Genomic DNA, 8,820 nt, shown 5'->3' with positions numbered 1-8,820 from the left:
TGTACTGAACAAACAACCTATCTATAGGGTCTCAAATTATAAAGAGAATAATTTACTTGCATGCTGCATAGATCTTATGAGCTAAGTAACATCATTATTTTAATATGCATGAACACATGAAGGATGAAAGTTTAAGAAATGAAAGCAAAGCATATTAAAAGTGATTTAAGCAATCATCTACATTTGCTTTTGTAATTATTAGGTGACTATGTACTCTTTTGTTCATTAATTTCTCATTTGCCATCTTTACATGTTTTGCTGAACTAATGAGCATGTAATTACCATTATTTCTGCAGCTTTGTTAAGCAAGGCTCATTGCTAAACTTTGTTATGCACAAACTTTTGTTTTGCAATAAGGAATGGAAACAATTTCATGTAGTGTTTCACATTTTAGTTTTTTTTTTCACTTGAAGTCTTATTATTGACCTGGTCAAGCTAGGTTCAAGTCTGAAGCTCTATCAATAACTCAAAAGACTAGAGTTACGGAACTATAGGCTTGTAGCAGCCCGTGGCTGGGGCCGTTGATTCTTCCTGGACCTCCTGGTGCCGCGATGACTCGACCAGAGTGATTGGTGCGGGACTAGGGTGCCATGGTATAGAGTGTGCGTCCATGGGACGGGAGGCTGCTGCTTGGTGGGTATACTCCTCAGATTCCCCCACACGCGCAAGGTCCCGGATGGACACAGTTTCCTCCCGGCCATCTGGCTCGGCCACGTTCGCGTATTGGGGGTTTTTAAGGAGGAGTTGGGCAAGGGATGGCAAAAAGGAAACATAAATATTAATCGATGACTGTGAGGAAATACATGTTGAATTTGGTGGAGGGGAGGGGGCCCTTCAAATTCATACTCAGGTGTTCAAATGACTGTGTGGCTTTCACCAAGTCCACCCTTTCTGGTTGGTAGAAGTGTGGCTTGCACTCGGCGCAGACCCAGCAGTCCCTGACCATGTCTCTGACTTTCCTGATGGATTATGACAGGTTACGAGATTTGATGAAGTGAAAAAATTTCATGACACCAGGGTGGCAGAGGTGATTGTGGAGGGTCTTGAGGCAGTCTATCTGGGCATTGGCACATGTCCATCAGGATAGGGCATCTGGGAGCTTGTTAAGCTTCTGTAGCTGATACAGAATATCGTAGTTGTAGATGGAGAGTTCAGTCCTCCACCTCTTTATCTTACCCCGCTGTTTGTTGTTGAACATGAATGCCACAGCCCATTGATCCATGAGCAGGGTAAAATGTTTGCCGGCCAGGTAATGCCTCCAGTGCCACACCACCTCAACTGTTGCCTGACCCTTTTTCTCAATAGAGGAGTGTCGGATTTCACGGTTCTGGAGGTAATGGGAGAAAAAGGCTACTGACTGACCTGCCTGGTTCAGGGTGGTGGCCAGGGTGAAGTTGGATGCATTGCTCTTGACCTGAAATGGGGAAGATTCATCCACTGCATATGTTGCGACTTTAGCGAAATCTTCTTTTGTACAACTGAAGGCTGCCTGGGCCTCTTTTGTCAGGAGGAAGGATTTGGACTTGATAAGGGGGTGGGCTTTGTCTGGATAATTGGACACCCACTGGGCCTAATAGGAAAAGAATCCCAGGCACCTTTTGAGGACCTTGAGGCTGTAGGGAAGGGGAAGTTCTAGCAGTGGGAACATGTGGTCAGGGTCAGGGCCAATAACCCCATTCTCTACAACACAACCAAGGAATGCCAGGTGGATAGTACGGAAAACACATTTATCCCTGTTGTAGGTGATGTTTAGGTGTTTGGCTGTTGTGAGGCATTTCTGGAGGTTGGCGTCATGATCTTGCAGGTCATGGCCATAGATGGTGATCCAAGTAGGTGAAGGTGGCACGCATGTCATTTTGGTCCACTGTCTGGTCCATCTCCCGCTGGAAAACGGACACTCTGTTGCTATCACTGAAGGGGACCCAGAGGAAATAGTAGAGGTGGCCATCTGCCTCAAATACAGTGTACTGGTGGTTCTCTGGATGGATGGAGATGGAGAGCTGGTGATAGACGGATTTCAGGTCAATCATGGAAAAGACACGACATCGGGCAATTTGATTGACCGTATCCACAATTTGAGGGAGGAGGTATGCATCCAGCTGTGTATAGTGGTTAATATTTCTGGGCTATAATCAATCACCATCCTGTGTTTACACCCACCCTTGACCACCACCACTTAGGCTCTCCATCTGCTGGTATCGGGCACAATGATCCACTCATTCAGAGGTTGCCAAACCTCTGCTCTAATAAACCCCCTATCCCCTTCTCTGTATCACCTGCTTTTCTGTAGAAACTGGCTTACAGTTGGTGGTGAGGTTTCCAATTCCTTGTCAATTAAAAAAAAAATCACTAAATGATGAAATATGGCTTCACAATGAATTGGCCAAGTTTTGAAATGCTGCATCTCTGTCTCTTGATAAAAATAAATAAGTAATTGGAATTAAATTTTATGCATTGGAGACAACATGGTGGCCAACTTGTGCATAATAAGGATGTGACATAATGCTAATCAGAATCTATATTGAAAATATTGAGTAGGAGATCAATTTTCCCAATGATAAAATTGATAATTCCCTTCTTCCTCTTCCAAAAGGTGTCAGAATTATTTACATCAACCTGACAGCACTGATGGGCCTTGATTGAATATGTCACCTGAAATACAGCGTGTGCTCTATTGGTTTTGCAATGGAATATTGCCACAAATCTTGTGCTCAATTCTTTATTGACAACCTTATGAGTCTGAGGTGAAGGATCAATGGAACACGATTTCAGATGGAGAGTACAACATACATCTGTCACAATAAAATGCATGACTGGCAATAGCAGCTTTGGCTAAGTGGCCTTTTTCTTAAAATTGTTGACTTAAAGGATCAAATCAGTCTTCAAAAGGGGCACTGGGCAACACTAATGCTTCATCTGCTTATGGCCGAAGGTAATTTTATGCAATATTACATATTCTGTACCATTAGATGACAACAAAGGAATCTTGAATTTTGCTGAGGTTTTAAATCTCTAATTCTTTGAACCTTGTGTAAATATTAACTGTTGCAAAGCAAAATATTCAACAGCATGTTATAACTATGGCCATGGGGACATCTCTGAATTATTGTAAAGCTTTAGGACTGGCTTGAATTGAATTGAAGTCTTCAGAGCCACAAGGTTGGAGCAGAGACTTCAAGGTAGCCGTGAGAGCTCAGGAACTACAATAACTTCAAAATTGAAGCTTGTATTTGCACTGGGAGCAATGAAGTGAAGAGCAGATTTAATAGAAGGTTCATATGTTTTGGAAAATGGGCAACTACTGTAGCTAAGTCTTTTTCAATTCCATTTACTGAAAGTATGTGCAAAAAATGTATGATACAGGCGTTCATTGGAATCTTATTGAGGTTCTGTGGAGTAATTGTTTTCATTATAAATTAATAGGTGCAGTGTTTATTTCATCTGCATCTTGTTTTCTCACCAGTTGTGAATAGAACACTGTTATCTTGTCCATCTTTGCTCTTGTTGGTAAAGCTATCACTCTTTCATGGTTTATTACAGCCCATAGCCTTTAAAACCAATTTGTTACTGGGATGTTTTGTTTTCTGTTTCTCTTACATGGGCCTTCCTTCAGCTTAGGTTTCATATATATTCACATCCACGGATACATCTGGGCCAATTATTTTCAATGTGCTACATTTTGCCGAACAATACATTGGCATAGAACCAATTATACATGTCTTATATACATATATTAAAAATAAATAGCATTGATAAATAGTAGAGTTGCGAGGAGTTGCTTTAGCCGTCGCAGTCATTCAGCAGCTTCACTGCCCGTGAGAAGAAGCTGTTCCTCAGCCTAGTGGATCTGGCTCTAAAACTTCTTATCTCTTTTTTTAGTTGCTGCTGCTGGTACACCTGATAATGATTGACCAATCCTGATTTGTTCCCACAGTTCTTCTTTAGATGAATGTTTCTTCAAAATGTATCTTGTCACTCAGAACAATGGGCTGAGTCATGCTTACCTGCAGCCAGTGGTTTGATGTCCACCATGCCTTGAACTTCTACTCCTATAGGCTGAAACACCTGAGAGATCAGCTGCGTGCTGCTGGAATCACCAGCGTGGCAGTGAGATATAGAAGAAGGAGTCTGGGTGTAGTTTGCTTTTGTCCCTTGACTTGACACCAGGGAGGATTGCTGAAGGAATAGCAAGCCCATTTTACCTGACGATAAGGCCAGGTAATTTCTTGATGTCATGCAGTCACACTACAGAGAAACGCACTCTGTGCCCACGCAGATCATGAAGTACTCACCCATACTAATGTCATTTTCCGGCACTCAGCCCATAGCCGTCAGTACCTTGCCGATTCATGTGCTCCTCCACATCCTCCTTAAATGTTGTGAGATTACCTCCTCAAGTAACGTGTTCCAGATTCTCACCATGCTCTGTGTGGAAAGTGATCTCTTGGCCCTTATATTTAACCTTTGCCCCTCTGGTTTCATCACCTCTGTTATGAGGGAATATTTTTCTTGCCAACTCTGTCCTCTATAATCGTGTGTACCTACCTTAGCCTTTCAATTTCCGCTGGGGAAAAGGTGCCCTGACTATCCACTCTCTCCCTACTGCTCAAATGCTTTATCCCATACAATATCCTGCTGAACCTTCTCCACACCATCTCCCCTGCACTGGCAATCAGTTGCATGTGGTACTCCAGATATGGCCTAACCAATGATTTATGTATTACCATAACCCTGCTGCTCTTGTATTCATTCGTAATGAAAGCAAGCATTCCCTATGCATCTTCGCATTCTTGTCTGTCCCTGTGCTGTCATCTTCGGTGACCCTTGGACATGCATACCAGGAATCCTCTGATGTCCAAAGCTCCCCACAATGCTATAATTAATTGTGTATGCCTGGGCTTTGTTAATTTTCCCAAAATGCATTGCCTTACACTTTTCAGGACAAAATCCCTTCTGTCATTGCTCTGGTCATCTCTCTAACTCATTAATATCATTCTGTAGCTTCAGACCATGTATCTCAATATCAACACCACCACCAATTTTCACATCATCTGTAAACTTAGTAATTATATCTCTGCATCAAATCGTAATGTATATAATGAACGTTAAGGGTCCCAGCACTGAACCCCGTGATGCATAGCTGGTCAGAGGCTCCCAATCACAAAAGTAATTTGACACCATCAGTCTCTATCCCCAATGTCCAAAGCATTTTATTTTAAGAATTTGTGAATATTTGCAATTATTATTTTTGTTATTTAATTCTGAATCACTGTTAAATATATAGGCAGAGGCTAAAAAAGAGAGGCTCCAGAAGGTGGTCACAGGAGGCGGAAGGATGGCTATAGGACTGCCTCAAGTCAGTGGATTGGGCAGTTTTCAAGAACTCCGCTGAGGAATTGAATGATTATACTAGGGCCATTGTGGACTTTATCAAAACAGCTGTGAACGAGTACGTCGTCAACAAATCGTTCAGTGTTTTCTCCAACCAGAAGCCCTGAATGAACAATGACATTTGGAACCTTCTGAGAGCCAGGTCACAGGCATTTAAGTTCAGAGGTCAAAAACAAGACACAAGGCACAAGCATGATCTATGGAAAGCCATGTCCTGGGTGAAATGGAGATTCCAGATGAGAATGGAAACAGCGAAGGATACCCAACAGCCTAAGGGACATAATTTGCGATAAAACCCAATCTAGGAGATGCCAAAGCTTCACTTCAAGATAAGCTTAATGTTTTTATGACCAATTTGACCACCAGGACAAGGGAGTGCCACATCTCCTGATAATCCTCTACTGCCAGTGTCCAAAGATGATGTATGGACTGCCTTCAGGAAAGAGAATCCAAGGAAAGCATCCAATCGGGACGGAGTACCCGGCCGAGTACTGAAAACCTGCGCTGACGAACAGGCCAATGTTTTCATGAATATCTTCAATATCTCACTGAGGTACCCATCTGTTTCAAACAGGCCTCAATTGTATCAGTGCCCAAGTCTAAATGACTACTGACTAGTTGCACTCACATCCAGAGTGTCGAAGTGTTTTAAGAGGCTGGTATTAAAGCACATCAGTTCCTACATGCTACAACAAATCTGAAATTATCTTTGTGTTCAGGTTGAAGTTGTGTATCATAAACCCCAATTTTTTTTTCAGGAAGCAAACCTTTTGGGGAAAAAAAATTTTTGTCCAGTGTTATTTATTTCAGTTTTAATGATTCTCAAGTCATTGATAATTTTGGACAGTTTTGCCAACTCATTTTACTTGCAGTCAAATGCCACCAGCATGTTCTGGGACAATGCTTCAGTGCATCATTAAAAGGCCCTTCCACTGCTTGGACCTTTCATTTGGGTCTGGAAAGCACATATCTGCAAGATAGACCTGTTGCAAATGAATCACATAATCATGGGAGCAAAATACTGAAGATGTCACAAAAAACACAAAATTGAGTATTTAGCAGATCAGGTGCTATTAGTTGGGAAATAAACTGAGATAAGGAATGCTTCATCTGAGATAGTGGCAAAAGAAGGTGAGCATGTTTTAATTTCAGAAAGGAGGATTGTCCATAATAGGGTGCAGACCAAAGTTGTAAAAGCAATAATTCTTTACAAACTAGAATATAGAGGTAGAAAAGAGAAATAAAGAAACTAATTGAAACAGAGGTCCAAGTGCAGCAATGTGTCCAGACTGAAGATGAGGTGCTATTACTTGAACTTGTGTTGGTCTTTATTGGAACAGCGTAGGAGAACAAAGTTAACAAGTCAGAATGAAAATGGGATAGAGAATTGAAGTGACATATTGAAAGCCCAATATGTCAAGAAATGAAATGGGGAAAAAAAAATTACTCCTTTTTTTTTCTTCATTGTATTAACTGGTGGAATGTGGCCAGGAGAGCAACAGCATCCTGAATGCAGCATTCAGAACTTGAGCTCCAGTGGAACCAGCAGATCTTAAATATTCTCTGTTTTAATACTCCATCTGAAGGATGGCACCTCCTGTGCTGGAACACTTCAGACAGTGCCTATCTTGGGTGGTTGGAGAATACATGAACGTAAAAACACAGAAATGTTAAAAGAATTCAGCAGGTCTCATGGCATCCATAGGAGGTAAATATATCGAACCAATGTAACAAGCCTGAGCAGTTCTTCAAGGTATTGGAAGTGATGGATGTAGGTGGGAAGGACTGGGCCAAGGGGGACAAAACAGAGTCAAGGTGGGTGGATACCAGTTCGATGGGGCAGGAGCATGTGGATACGATGGATCTGCCAGGACAATTGGGTTTGTGGATTAAAAAAATTTTTTTTACTCTATTCACAGCATTTGCAAACTTTCGTGTTTCACAACATATGAATGTATCTATTTTATTTGGAGTCACCCAGCGGTTTAGTTTTTTAAGTTCTAATTGAATTGCTCTTGACTAATACAGCAAATACGAAAAGCTGGAACTAGATAGTTGCACCATTGATAGTTGCTTTAAGTAGACAGATGTTTTTGTTGTAAGAAGGAAACGGGAACAACAGGACATGCAATTTGGGCATGTGAGAAAGTGGAAAAGTTTTGGGAAGATCTAAACCAGGTATTAAATAAAATCACAAAAAGCAACATACCAAAAAATCCAGAGATCTTTCTTCTAAGTAATATAAGAAGTAAAGAACTTGGACTCAATTTGGATGGAGCACAAAAAAGATTTATTATGATAGCCTTAGCTGTCGCAAAAAAATGTATTACATCAACCTGGAAATGAGAAGATAGCCTGAGAATTCAGCAATGGTACATAGAAATTAATAAATCTATTCCATTGGAAAAATAACATATAATTTAAAAAATAACATCACAGTATTCGAATAACTTTGGGAACCATACATGGAACACAACAGAGAAATCCTACCACGGACCTCCACCCCCTAAAATGACAGAATGAGAAGAAGACTAAATGAACTGACTCAGTATGTAAAAATAGATGACACAAATTTCTTGTTTATTTTCATTGTGTGATAACATTGTTTAATGTATCATATAGGTTGAACGTTGAGTGGGTGGGGAGGGGGGTGAAGGAGGGAGGGAAGGGAGGGGGGGGGGAAAATGACACTGTGTATATTCAAGAGGGAAATGTTTGTGTGTATTTTGGTTAGTATGGTTCATAGTGAGAAAAATATTTTTTTTTAAAGTAGAGAATTTGGAAAAAACATGATCTGCAAGATGGAAAATAGTTATTTAAAACTGAATGTTTTAATAATTATATGAAGCTCAGTAGATGAACCTTTGACTAATGTAATTTATTACTTTGATAAAGAATTATATTTTCCTCTCTTTGCCAAACAGCTTTGATTTTTTGGTAGTGGTTTTAGATTTTCTTTTTATATTAAAATATTACTGTAATATAATTTGTTTGAGAATGCGGGGTACCTTGGATGAAATGGTATGATCTAAGTGTTATGTATTTTTTTTTAACTTTTAATATGTATTCTTATGAACTCTGTATTTTTTGATGTGGAACTTCAATTTCAGTATTGAAAAAGGAGGTAGATGAACATCATTGATTGTTTCTCTTTGAGCCAGTGGCGTGCTCATCTAAATGACCCAGCAGCGAAGGTCATTTTGATCCTCAAAAATGAAAATGCAATGAGGACTGCAAGAGCAAAACTGAATGTTTTCAGGCCACAGTTTTTGGACAGATATTGGAGGATGAGTTCATAGTCTTCCTTCTTCACTCCGAATTTCTTGGTACTTCCATAATTTTCCTTGTCCGTTAACTATCTGGATTATTTAATTTTTATTTACAGCACATTGGAATCCAACTCTGGCCATTTAAACTTGTGATGCCCAA

The sequence above is a fragment of the Narcine bancroftii genome, chromosome 2 (genome assembly GCF_036971445.1).
Source record: "Narcine bancroftii isolate sNarBan1 chromosome 2, sNarBan1.hap1, whole genome shotgun sequence".
Classification (NCBI taxonomy): domain Eukaryota; kingdom Metazoa; phylum Chordata; class Chondrichthyes; order Torpediniformes; family Narcinidae; genus Narcine; species Narcine bancroftii.
This window is presented reverse-complemented; position numbering follows the sequence as displayed.